At 52.2% G+C, this 16,730-nt stretch overlaps 1 protein-coding gene across 3 annotated transcripts in view; it reads right to left on the reverse strand.

Annotated features, from left to right (window-relative positions):
- LOC137438176 (serine/threonine-protein kinase A-Raf) overlaps nucleotides 1-16,475 on the reverse strand; it is a 153,490-nt gene extending 137,015 nt beyond the window's left edge. For 2 of the 3 annotated variants that reach the window (XM_078766502.1, XM_078766503.1), the window contains exon 1: nucleotides 16,201-16,464. The gene's annotated coding sequence lies outside the window, so the exon portion shown is untranslated. Of the gene's footprint in view, nucleotides 1-16,200 lie in introns of all 3 variants that reach the window. The other variant, XM_078766501.1, reaches the window with a different exon arrangement.
- Between the last annotated feature and the right edge of the window lie 255 nt (nucleotides 16,476-16,730).

Raw genomic sequence — 16,730 nt, forward strand, 5'->3', positions numbered from 1 at the left:
TATCTGCCTTTTTTTCTGTCCTCTCCGAAATCAAGTAGCGTGGCATCACCATGATGTCACCATGATGACGTTGAAGGATCGGCTGCTTCTACGTAGCCTGAATAAGCCACAATGGCCCTGGTATTGGAGCGGATGTCTTTGGCCACGAAATACCACCCCCCACACATGATCGATCGGATTGGTTGTCATTGACACAACCCCACGTGGCTCAGCCGTGTCCCAAATGACCTCGAAGACACGATATGAGAGAGCCTATCGTCTTGGACTTCAAAGACACTATTGTCAAGGGAATCTCTCTCCAAAGTGGTCTGGCAATTCTGGTTTTCTTAAGGCCCTTTATTTGACTTTTTGATCTGGGTCTTTTACTTGATCTATCATCTCTTTTGTGATCACTTGACTTGTGTCCCTTTCCATACAGTCCTCTTGGAGGGAAGGTACAAAACCAATCCAACAACAACCACAACTTAGTGCTCAAGGACATTCCTTCCATAATCACATTCTATAATCCAAGTAAGGAGATCAGCAAAGAAATAAAAGCAAATGAAATCTTCACTCCAATACACAAACCAAAGTCATCCGACAGGATAGTGCGGAGGTAGCCCACGTACCTTTGAGCTATCTTCTCTGGGTGTAATTCACGATCAGATAAACTGTTGGATCTGTGCTTCGTCGGCAGGGAATTGCATCACAGCGCGTCATCCCTTGGAAGGACGTTAAGCCGCGTCTCATCTACCAACGTTGGTCGGTGGACGCAAAAATCCCAGTGCCTTTGGCTGACAAAAAAAGTAGGCGACTTGTCACCGGCAAGAAATTGGTACCAGTTTAGGTCTTTCAAAAAAAGTACAAGTAGTTGTAGAATCGTGCTGAAGTCTTCAGGGAACGCAAATGGCAAGAAACAACTTTTTTTTTAAAACATGTTTCAGAACTTCCCAATGGTTTCGAATCTGTCACATGATGCATCTTCACCTTCTGTGGCAAGAGGGCTACACCTGGACTAGTGAACAAGTACATCAACCTCACGATGGGGAAACCGAGGAAAGTCCCACCAACTGGAGGAAACACTTTGTCCTTTGTCATCCTGCAGAGCGAGAGTAATATAGTGTGGCAATACGAGAAATATAGTGTGGTGTGGAGTAATATAGCGTGGCAAAACGAGTAATATAGTGTGGTGTGGAGTAATATAGCGTGGTAAATGAGTAATATAGCGGGGTGTGGAGTAATATAGCGTGGTAATACGAGTAATATAGTGTGGTGTGGAGTAATATAGCGTGGTAATACGAGTAATATAGTGTGGTGTGGAGCAATATAGGGTGGTAATAAGAGTAATATAGTGTGGTAATATGATTAAGTGTGGAGCCGAGACCTCCCTGACGGACGACTAGAGTACAGTATATAGACAAAAGGTACAGAAAACTCTAAATAAAATCACGAAAAATAGTATTAAATTAAAATTTTAACCAACACACACATCTCGTTTTTTCATTTCTGTTCCTCACAGTTCTATCTCACACACACACACACACACACACACACACACACACACACACACACACACACACACACACACACACACACACACACACACACACACACACACGTACGTACATCCACACACACACAAGTACGTACGTCCGTCCACACGTCCACACACACAAGTACGTACGTCCGTCCACACACACACACACACACGTACGTACGTCCACACACACACACGTACGTACGTCCACACACACACACGTACGTACGTCCACACACACACACGTACGTACGTCCACACACACACACGTACGTACGTCCACACACACACACGTACGTACGTCCACACACACACACGTACGTACGTCCACACACACACACGTACGTACGTCCACACACACACACGTACGTACGTCCACACACACACACGTACGTACGTCCACACACACACGTACGTACGTCCACACACACACGTACGTACGTCCACACACACACGTACGTACGTCCACACACACACGTACGTACGTCCACACACACACGTACGTACGTCCACACACACACGTACGTACGTACACACACACACACGTACGTCCACACACACACGTACGTCCACACACACACGTACGTCCACACACACACGTACGTCCACACACATACGTACGTCCACAAACATACGTACGTCCACACACACAAGTACCTACGTCCACACACACAAGTACCTACGTCCACACACACAAGTACCTACGTCCACACACACAAGTACCTACGTCCACACACACAAGTACCTACGTCCACACACACAAGTACCTACGTCCACACACACAAGTACCTACGTCCACACACACAAGTACCTACGTCCACACACACAAGTACCTACGTCCACACACACAAGTACCTACGTCCACACACACAAGTACCTACGTCCACACACACAAGTACCTACGTCCACACACACAAGTACCTACGTCCACACACACAAGTACCTACGTCCACACACACAAGTACCTACGTCCACACACACAATTACCTACGTCCACACACACAAGTACCTACGTCCACACACACAAGTACCTACGTCCACACACACAAGTACCTACGTCCACACACACAAGTACCTACGTCCACACACACAAGTACCTACGTCCACACACACAAGTACCTACGTCCACACACACAAGTACCTACGTCCACACACACAAGTACCTACGTCCACACACACAAGTACCTACGTCCACACACACAAGTACCTACGTCCACACACACACACACACACACACACACACACACACACACACACACACACACACACACACACACACACACACACACGTACGTCCACACACACACACGTACGTCCACACACACACACGTACGTCCACACACACACACGTACGTCCACATACACACACACACACACACACACACACACACACACACACACACACACACGTACGTACGTACGTCCACACACACACACACACACACACACACACACACACACACAAGTACGTACGTCCACACACACACACACAAGTACGTACATCCACACACACACACACACACACACACACACACACACAAGTACGTACGTCCACACACACACACACACAAGTACGTACACGTACGTACGTACGTCCACACACACGTACGTACGTACGTCCACACACACGTACGTACGTACGTCCACACACACGTACGTACGTACGTCCACACACACACACGTACGTACGTCCACACACACACACGTACGTACGTCCACACACACACACGTACGTACGTCCACACACACACACGTACGTACGTCCACACACACACACGTACGTACGTCCACACACACACACGTACGTACGTCCACACACACACACACGTACGTACGTCCAGACACACACGTACGTACGTCCAGACACACACGTACGTACGTCCAGACACACACGTACGTACGTCCAGACACACACGTACGTACGTCCAGACAGACAGGTACGTACGTCCAGACACGCACGTACGTCCAGACACGCACGTACGTCCAGACACGCACGTACGTCCAGACACGCACGTACGTCCAGACACGCACGTACGTCCAGACACGCACGCACAGACACGCTACGTCCGCACACACAAGTACCTACGTCCGCACACACAAGTACCTACGTCCGCACACACAAGTACCTACGTCCACACACACAAGTACCTACGTCCACACACACAAGTACCTACGTCCACACACACAAGTACCTACGTCCACACACACAAGTACCTACGTCCACACACACAAGTACCTACGTCCACACACACAAGTACCTACGTCCACACACACAAGTACCTACGTCCACACACACAAGTACCTACGTCCACACACACAAGTACCTACGTCCACACACACAAGTACCTACGTCCACACACACAAGTACCTACGTCCACACACACACACGTACGTACGTCCACACACACACACGTACGTACGTCCACACACACACACGTACGTACGTCCACACACACACACACGTACGTACGTCCACACACACACACGTACGTACGTCCACACACACACACGTACGTCCACACACACACGTACGTCCACACACACACGTACGTCCACACACACACACAAACACACACACACACACAAACACACACACACACACACACAAGTACGTACGTCCACACACACACAAGTACGTACGTCCACACACACACACACAAGTACGTACGTCCACACACACACACACACAAGTACGTACGTCCACACACACACACACACGTACGTCCACACACACACACACACGTACGTCCACACACACACACACACACAAGTACGTACGTCCACACACACACACACACACACACACACACACACACAAGTACGTACGTCCACACACACACACAAGTACGTACGTCCACACACACACAAGTACGTACGTCCACACACACACACACACAAGTACGTACGTCCACACACACACACACACACACACGTACGTACACACACACACACACACACACACACACACACACACACACACACACACACACACACACACACACACACACACACACACACACAAGTACGTACGTCCAGACACACACGTACGTACGTCCAGACACACACGTACGTACGTCCAGACACACACGTACGTACGTCCAGACACACACGTACGTACGTCCAGACAGACACGTACGTACGTCCAGACAGACACGTACGTACGTCCAGACAGACACGCACGTACGTCCAGACACGTACGTACGTCCAGACAGACACGTACGTACGTCCAGACAGACACGCACGTACGTCCAGACACGCGCGTACGTACGTCCACACACACAAGTACCTACGTCCACACACACAAGTACCTACGTCCACACACACAAGTACCTACGTCCACACACACAAGTACCTACGTCCACACACACAAGTACCTACGTCCACACACACAAGTACCTACGTCCACACACACAAGTACCTACGTCCACACACACAAGTACCTACGTCCACACACACAAGTACCTACGTCCACACACACAAGTACCTACGTCCACACACACAAGTACCTACGTCCACACACACAAGTACCTACGTCCACACACACAAGTACCTACGTCCACACACACAAGTACCTACGTCCACACACACAAGTACCTACGTCCACACACACAAGTACCTACGTCCACACACACAAGTACCTACGTCCACACACACAAGTACCTACGTCCACACACACAAGTACCTACGTCCACACACACAAGTACCTACGTCCACACACACAAGTACCTACGTCCACACACACAAGTACCTACGTCCACACACACAAGTACCTACGTCCACACACACAAGTACCTACGTCCACACACACAAGTACCTACGTCCACACACACAAGTACCTACGTCCACACACACAAGTACCTACGTCCACACACACAAGTACCTACGTCCACACACACAAGTACCTACGTCCACACACACAAGTACCTACGTCCACACACACAAGTACCTACGTCCACACACACAAGTACCTACGTCCACACACACAAGTACCTACGTCCACACACACAATTACCTACGTCCACACACACAAGTACCTACGTCCACACACACAAGTACCTACGTCCACACACACAAGTACCTACGTCCACACACACAAGTACCTACGTCCACACACACAAGTACCTACGTCCACACACACAAGTACCTACGTCCACACACACAAGTACCTACGTCCACACACACAAGTACCTACGTCCACACACACAAGTACCTACGTCCACACACACACAAGTACCTACGTCCACACACACAAGTACCTACGTCCACACACACAAGTACCTACGTCCACACACACAAGTACCTACGTCCACACACACAAGTACCTACGTCCACACACACAAGTACCTACGTCCACACACACAAGTACCTACGTCCACACACACACACACACACACACACACACACACACACACACACACGTACGTCCACACACACACACGTACGTCCACACACACACACGTACGTCCACACACACACACGTACGTCCACACACACACACGTACGTCCACACACACACACACACACACACACACACACACACACACACACACACACACACACACACACACACACACACACACACACACACACACACACACACACACACACACACACACAAGTACGTACGTCCACACACACACACACAAGTACGTACATCCACACACACACACACACACACACACACACAAGTACGTACGTCCACACACACACACACACACACACAAGTACGTACGTCCGTCCACACGTCCACACACACAAGTACGTATGTCCGTCCACACACACACACACACACACGTACGTACGTCCACACACATACATACGTCCACACACATACATACGTCCACACACACACACACGTACGTACGTCCACACACACACACACGTACGTACGTACGTCCACACACACGTACGTACGTACGTCCACACACACGTACGTACGTACGTCCACACACACACACGTACGTACGTCCACACACACACACGTACGTACGTCCACACACACACACGTACGTACGTCCACACACACACACGTACGTACGTCCACACACACACACACGTACGTACGTCCAGACACAAACGTACGTACGTCCAGACACACACGTACGTACGTCCAGACACACACGTACGTACGTCCAGACACACACGTACGTACGTCCAGACACACACGTACGTACGTCCAGACACACACGTACGTACGTCCAGACACACACGTACGTACGTCCAGACAGACACGTACGTACGTCCAGACAGACAGGTACGTACGTCCAGACAGACACGTACGTCCAGACACGCACGTACGTCCAGACACGCACGTACGTCCAGACACGCGCGTACGTACGTCCGCACACGCGCGTACGTACGTCCGCACACACAAGTACCTACGTCCGCACACACAAGTACCTACGTCCGCACACACAAGTACCTACGTCCACACACACAAGTACCTACGTCCACACACACAAGTACCTACGTCCACACACACAAGTACCTACGTCCACACACACAAGTACCTACGTCCACACACACAAGTACCTACGTCCACACACACAAGTACCTACGTCCACACACACAAGTACCTACGTCCACACACACAAGTACCTACGTCCACACACACAAGTACCTACGTCCACACACACAAGTACCTACGTCCACACACACAAGTACCTACGTCCACACACACAAGTACCTACGTCCACACACACAAGTACCTACGTCCACACAAAGTACCTACGTCCACACACACAAGTACCTACGTCCACACACACAAGTACCTACGTCCACACACACAAGTACCTACGTCCACACACACAAGTACCTACGTCCACACACACAAGTACCTACGTCCACACACACAAGTACCTACGTCCACACACACAAGTACCTACGTCCACACACACAAGTACCTACGTACGTACACACACACAAGTACCTACGTACGTACACACACACACAAGTACCTACGTACACACACACACACAAGTACCTACGTACACACACACACAAGTACCTACGTACACACACACACACACACACACACACACACACACACACACACACACACACACACACACACACACACACACACACACACACACACACACACAAGTACGTACGTCCACACACACACACGTACGTACGTCCACACACACACACGTACGTACGTCCACACACACGTACGTACGTCCACACACACGTACGTACGTCCACACACACGTACGTACGTCCACACACACGTACGTACGTCCACACACACGTACGTACGTCCACACACACGTACGTACGTCCACACACACGTACGTACGTCCACACACACGTACGTACGTCCACACACACACACACGTACGTACGTCCACACACACACACACGTACGTACGTCCACACACACACACACACACGTACGTACGTCCACACACACACACACACACACGTACGTACGTACGTCCACACGTCCACACACACAAGTACGTACGTCCGTCCACACACACAAGTACGTACGTCCACACACACACACGTACGTACGTCCACACACACACACGTACGTACGTCCACACACACACACGTACGTACGTCCACACACACACGTACGTCCACACACACACGTACGTCCACACACACACGTACGTCCACACACACACGTACGTCCACACACACACGTACGTCCACACACACACGTACGTCCACACACACACGTACGTCCACACACACACGTACGTCCACACACACACACACACACACACGTACGTACGTCCACACACACGTACGTACGTCCACACACACACACACACGTACGTACGTCCACACACACACACACACGTACGTACGTCCACACACACACACACGTACGTACGTCCACACACACACACACACGTACGTACGTCCACACACACACACACACACACACAAGTACGTACGTCCACACACACACACACACGTCCACACACACAAGTACGTACGTCCGTCCACACACACAAGTACGTACGTCCACACACACACACGTACGTACGTCCACACACACACACGTACGTACGTCCACACACACACACGTACGTACGTCCACACACACACACGTACGTACGTCCACACACACACACGTACGTACGTCCACACACACACACGTACGTACGTCCACACACACACACACACACGTACGTACGTCCACACACACACACACACGTACACACACACACACACACACACACACACGTACGTCCAGACACACACGCACGTACGTCCAGACACACACGTACGTACGTCCAGACACACACGTACGTACGTCCAGACACACACGTACGTACGTCCAGACACACACGTACGTACGTCCAGACACACACGTACGTACGTCCAGACACACACGTACGTACGTCCAGACACACACGTACGTACGTCCAGACACACACGTACGTACGTCCAGACACACACACGTACGTACGTCCAGACACACACGTACGTACGTCCAGACACACACGTACGTACGTCCAGACACACACGTACGTACGTCCAGACACACACGTACGTACGTCCAGACACACACGTACGTACGTCCAGACACACACGTACGTACGTCCAGACACACACGTACGTACGTCCAGACACACACGTACGTACGTCCAGACACACACGTACGTACGTCCAGACACACACGTACGTACGTCCAGACACACACGTACGTACGTCCAGACACACACGTACGTACGTCCAGACACACACGTACGTACGTCCAGACACACACGTACGTACGTCCAGACACACACGTACGTACGTCCAGACACACACGTACGTACGTCCAGACACACACGTACGTACGTCCAGACACACACGTACGTACGTCCAGACACACACGTACGTACGTCCAGACACACACGTACGTACGTCCAGACACACACGTACGTACGTCCAGACACACACGTACGTACGTCCAGACACACGTACGTACGTCCAGACACACACGTACGTACGTCCGTCCAGACACACACGTACGTACGTCCGTCCAGACACACACGTACGTACGTCCGTCCAGACACACACGTACGTACGTCCGTCCAGACACACACGTACGTACGTCCGTCCAGACACACACGTACGTACGTCCGTCCAGACACACACGTACGTACGTACGTCCAGACACACACGTACGTACGTCCGTCCAGACACACACATACGTACGTCCGTCCAGACACACACGTACGTACGTCCGTCCAGACACACACGTACGTACGTCCGTCCAGACACACACGTACGTACGTCCGTCCAGACACACACGTACGTCCGTCCGTCCAGACACACACGTACGTCCGTCCGTCCAGACACAGACGTACGTACGTCCGTCCAGACACACACGTACGTACGTCCGTCCAGACACACACGTACGTACGTCCGTCCAGACACACACGTACGTACGTCCGTCCAGACACACACGTACGTACGTCCGTCCAGACACACACGTACGTACGTACGTCCAGACACACACGTACGTACGTCCAGACACACACGTACGTACGTCCAGACACACACGTACGTACGTCCAGACACACACGTACGTACGTCCAGACACACACGTACGTACGTCCAGACACACACGTACGTACGTCCAGACACACACGTACGTACGTCCAGACACACACGTACGTACGTCCAGACACACGTACGTACGTCCAGACACACACGTACGTACGTCCAGACAGACACGTACGTACGTCCAGACAGACACGTACGTACGTCCAGACACGCACGTACGTACAGACACGCACGTACGTCCAGACACGCGCGTACGTACGTCCGCACACACAAGTACCTACGTCCGCACACACAAGTACCTACGTCCGCACACACAAGTACCTACGTCCGCACACACAAGTACCTACGTCCGCACACACAAGTACCTACGTCCGCACACACAAGTACCTACGTCCGCACACACAAGTACCTACGTCCACACACACAAGTACCTACGTCCACACACACAAGTACCTACGTCCACACACACAAGTACCTACGTCCACACACACAAGTACCTACGTCCACACACACAAGTACCTACGTCCACACACACAAGTACCTACGTCCACACACACAAGTACCTACGTCCACACACACAAGTACCTACGTCCACACACACAAGTACCTACGTCCACACACACAAGTACCTACGTCCACACACACAAGTACCTACGTCCACACACACAAGTACCTACGTCCACACACACAAGTACCTACGTCCACACACACAAGTACCTACGTCCACACACACAAGTACCTACGTCCACACACACAAGTACCTACGTCCACACACACAAGTACCTACGTCCACACACACAAGTACCTACGTCCACACATACAAGTACCTACGTCCACACACACAAGTACCTACGTCCACACACACACACGTACGTACGTCCACACACACACACGTACGTACGTCCACACACACACACGTACGTACGTCCACACACACACACGTACGTACGTCCACACACACACACGTACGTACGTCCACACACACACACGTACGTCCACACACACACGTACGTCCACACACACACGTACGTCCACACACACACGTACGTCCACACACACACGTACGTCCACACACACACGTACGTCCACACACACAAACACACACACACAAACACACACACACACACACACAAGTACGTACGTCCACACACACACAAGTACGTAAGTCCACACACACACACAAGTACGTACGTCCACACACACACACACAAGTACGTACGTCCACACACACACACACAAGTACGTACGTCCACACACACACACAAGTACGTACGTCCACACACACACACACACAAGTACGTACGTCCACACACACACACACACAAGTACGTACGTCCACACACACACACACACAAGTACGTACGTCCACACACACACACACACAAGTACGTACGTCCACACACACACACACACAAGTACGTACGTCCACACACACACACACACACACGTACGTACGTCCACACACACACACACACACACACACACACACACACACACACACACACACACACACACACACACACACACACACACACACACACACACACACGTACGTCCACACACACACACACACAAGTACGTACGTCCACACACACACACACACACACACAAGTACGTACGTCCGTCCACACGTCCACACACACAAGTACGTATGTCCGTCCACACACACACACACGTACGTACGTCCACACACACGTACGTACGTCCACACACACACACACACAAGTACGTACGTCCACACACACACACACACACAAGTACGTACGTCCACACACACACACACACACACACACACACACACACACACACACACACACACACACACACACACACACACACGTACGTCCACACACACACACACACAAGTACGTACGTCCACACACACACACACACACACACACAAGTACGTACGTCCGTCCACGTCCACACACACATACGTACGTCCACACACATACGTACGTCCACACACATACGTACGTCCACACACACACGTACGTCCACACACACACGTACGTCCACACACACACGTACGTCCACACACACACGTACGTCCACACACACACGTACGTCCACACACACACGTACGTCCACACACACACGTACGTCCACACACACACGTACGTCCACACACACACGTACGTCCACACACACACGTACGTCCACACACACACGTACGTCCACACACACACGTACGTCCACACACACACGTACGTCCACACACACACGTACGTCCACACACACACGTACGTCCACACACACACGTACGTCCACACACACACGTACGTCCACACACACACGTACGTCCACACACACACGTACGTCCACACACACACGTACGTCCACACACACACGTACGTCCACACACACACGTACGTCCACACACACACGTACGTCCACACACACACGTACGTCCACACACACACGTACGTCCACACACACACGTACGTCCACACACACACGTACGTCCACACACACACGTACGTCCACACACACACGTACGTCCACACACACACGTACGTCCACACACACACGTACGTCCACACACACACGTACGTCCACACACACACGTACGTCCACACACACACGTACGTCCACACACACACGTACGTCCACACACACACGTACGTCCACACACACACGTACGTCCACACACACACGTACGTCCACACACACACGTACGTCCACACACACACGTACGTCCACACACACACGTACGTCCACACACACACGTACGTCCACACACACACGTACGTCCACACACACACGTACGTCCACACACACACGTACGTCCACACACACACGTACGTCCACACACACACGTACGTCCACACACACACGTACGTCCACACACACACGTACGTCCACACACACACGTACGTCCACACACACACGTACGTCCACACACACACGTACGTCCACACACACACGTACGTCCACACACACACGTACGTCCACACACACACGTACGTCCACACACACACGTACGTCCACACACACACGTACGTCCACACACACACGTACGTCCACACACACACGTACGTCCACACACACACGTACGTCCACACACACACGTACGTCCACACACACACGTACGTCCACACACACAAACACACACACACACACACACAAGTACGTACGTCCACACACACACACAAGTACGTACGTCCACACACACACACAAGTACGTACGTCCACACACACACACAAGTACGTACGTCCACACACACACACAAGTACGTACGTCCACACACACACACAAGTACGTACGTCCACACACACACACACACAAGTACGTACGTCCACACACACACACACACAAGTACGTACGTCCACACACACACACACACAAGTACGTACGTCCACACACACACACACACAAGTACGTACGTCCACACACACACACACACAAGTACGTACGTCCACACACACACACACACAAGTACGTACGTCCACACACACACACACACAAGTACGTACGTCCACACACACACACACACACACACACACACACACACACACACACACACACACACACACACACACACGTACGTCCACACACACACACACACAAGTACGTACGTCCACACACACACACACACACACACACACACACAAGTACGTACGTCCGTCCACACGTCCACACACACAAGTACGTATGTCCGTCCACACACACACACACACGTACGTACGTCCACACACACGTACGTACGTCCACACACAAGTACGTACGTCCACACACACACACACACACACACACACACACACACACACACACACACACACACACACACACACACACGTACGTCCACACACACACACACACAAGTACGTACGTCCACACACACACACACACACACAAGTACGTACGTCCGTCCACACGTCCACACACACAAGTACGTACGTCCGTCCACACATACGTACGTCCACACACACACGTACGTCCACACACACACGTACGTCCACACACACACGTACGTCCACACACACACGTACGTCCACACACACACGTACGTCCACACACACACGTACGTCCACACACACACGTACGTCCACACACACACGTACGTCCACACACACACGTACGTCCACACACACACGTACGTCCACACACACACGTACGTCCACACACACACGTACGTCCACACACACACGTACGTCCACACACACACGTACGTCCACACACACACGTACGTCCACACACACACGTACGTCCACACACACACGTACGTCCACACACACACGTACGTCCACACACACACGTACGTCCACACACACACGTACGTCCACACACACACGTACGTCCACACACACACGTACGTCCACACACACACGTACGTCCACACACACACGTACGTCCACACACACACGTACGTCCACACACACACGTACGTCCACACACACACGTACGTCCACACACACACGTACGTCCACACACACACGTACGTCCACACACACACGTACGTCCACACACACACGTACGTCCACACACACACGTACGTCCACACACACACGTACGTCCACACACACACGTACGTCCACACACACACGTACGTCCACACACACACGTACGTCCACACACACACGTACGTCCACACACACACGTACGTCCACACACACACGTACGTCCACACACACACGTACGTCCACACACACACGTACGTCCACACACACACGTACGTCCACACACACACGTACGTCCACACACACACGTACGTCCACACACACACGTACGTCCACACACACACGTACGTCCACACACACACGTACGTCCACACACACACGTACGTCCACACACACACGTACGTCCACACACACACGTACGTCCACACACACACGTACGTCCACACACACACGTACGTCCACACACACACGTACGTCCACACACACACGTACGTCCACACACACACGTACGTCCACACACACACGTACGTCCACACACACACGTACGTCCACACACACACGTACGTCCACACACACACGTACGTCCACACACACACGTACGTCCACACACACACGTACGTCCACACACACACGTACGTCCACACACACACGTACGTCCACACACACACGTACGTCCACACACACACGTACGTCCACACACACACGTACGTCCACACACACACGTACGTCCACACACACACGTACGTCCACACACACACGTACGTCCACACACACACGTACGTCCACACACACACGTACGTCCACACACACACGTACGTCCACACACACACGTACGTCCACACACACACGTACGTCCACACACACACGTACGTCCACACACACACGTACGTCCACACACACACGTACGTCCACACACACACGTACGTCCACACACACACGTACGTCCACACACACACGTACGTCCACACACACACGTACGTCCACACACACACGTACGTCCACACACACACGTACGTCCACACACACACGTACGTCCACACACACACGTACGTCCACACACACACGTACGTCCACACACACACGTACGTCCACACACACACGTACGTCCACACACACACGTACGTCCACACACACACGTACGTCCACACACACACGTACGTCCACACACACACGTACGTCCACACACACACGTACGTCCACACACACACGTACGTCCACACACACACGTACGTCCACACACACACGTACGTCCACACACACACGTACGTCCACACACACACGTACGTCCACACACACACGTACGTCCACACACACACGTACGTCCACACACACACGTACGTCCACACACACACGTACGTCCACACACACACGTACGTCCACACACACACGTACGTCCACACACACACGTACGTCCACACACACACGTACGTCCACACACACACGTACGTCCACACACACACGTACGTCCACACGACACACGTACGTCCACACACACACGTACGTCCACACACGCACACACACACACCCACACACGCACACACACACACGTACGTCCACACACACACACACGTACGTCCACACACACACACACACACACACACACACACACACACACACACACACACACACACACACACACACACACACACACACACACACACACACACACACCTTCCAGTTCATTTTCCCGACTAACATCCCATTTTTAAAACATTTAAATCGCCATAGCATACGCATCGTCGAGCAGCCGCACGGTCCGCGCCTCGTACCGGACTCGGAGCACATTCCTTGGGCAGCCTTTTCTAGTCGACGCTGAAGCCTCAAGGCCTATCCCACTGGGACCGGAACGTGAACGGCGTCGACAGCTGTAAAGCCTCCACAAGCCGTGTAGGCAGCCGCACACAAAGCCGTGACGCGCAGGCTCACTCGTGTCTGTGGGGCTTAATTACGAAATGCTACGTCAGCTGCGAACCCGCGTCCCAAACCGGAGCCGCCATTGCTTGGTCGTGAGGGACTGTCGTATCGTAATACATGCCGGCGAATCTTCTTCTTCTTCTTCTTCTTTTCACTCAGAATAAATTCGTGTTTGTAAGTTCAGCATCGTGAGGTGTTATTTTATTCGTTAATGTTAATAACATCATGCGGCCTGTTATTCGGGGAAGGAGGGAAATGGGGAGGAGAGGCGCAGCGTGTTTTATCTGTGTCGAACCTCCCGGTTATGTGGACACGACACGAAGGTATCCAAATAGGTGACCCGGGATGACGATGACGTCGGCTCACCTGGTCGTCCACCCGTGCC

This window comes from Myxine glutinosa, chromosome 12 (genome assembly GCF_964187855.1).
Source record: "Myxine glutinosa chromosome 12, kmMyxGlut1.1, whole genome shotgun sequence".
Classification (NCBI taxonomy): Eukaryota; Metazoa; Chordata; class Myxini; order Myxiniformes; family Myxinidae; genus Myxine; species Myxine glutinosa.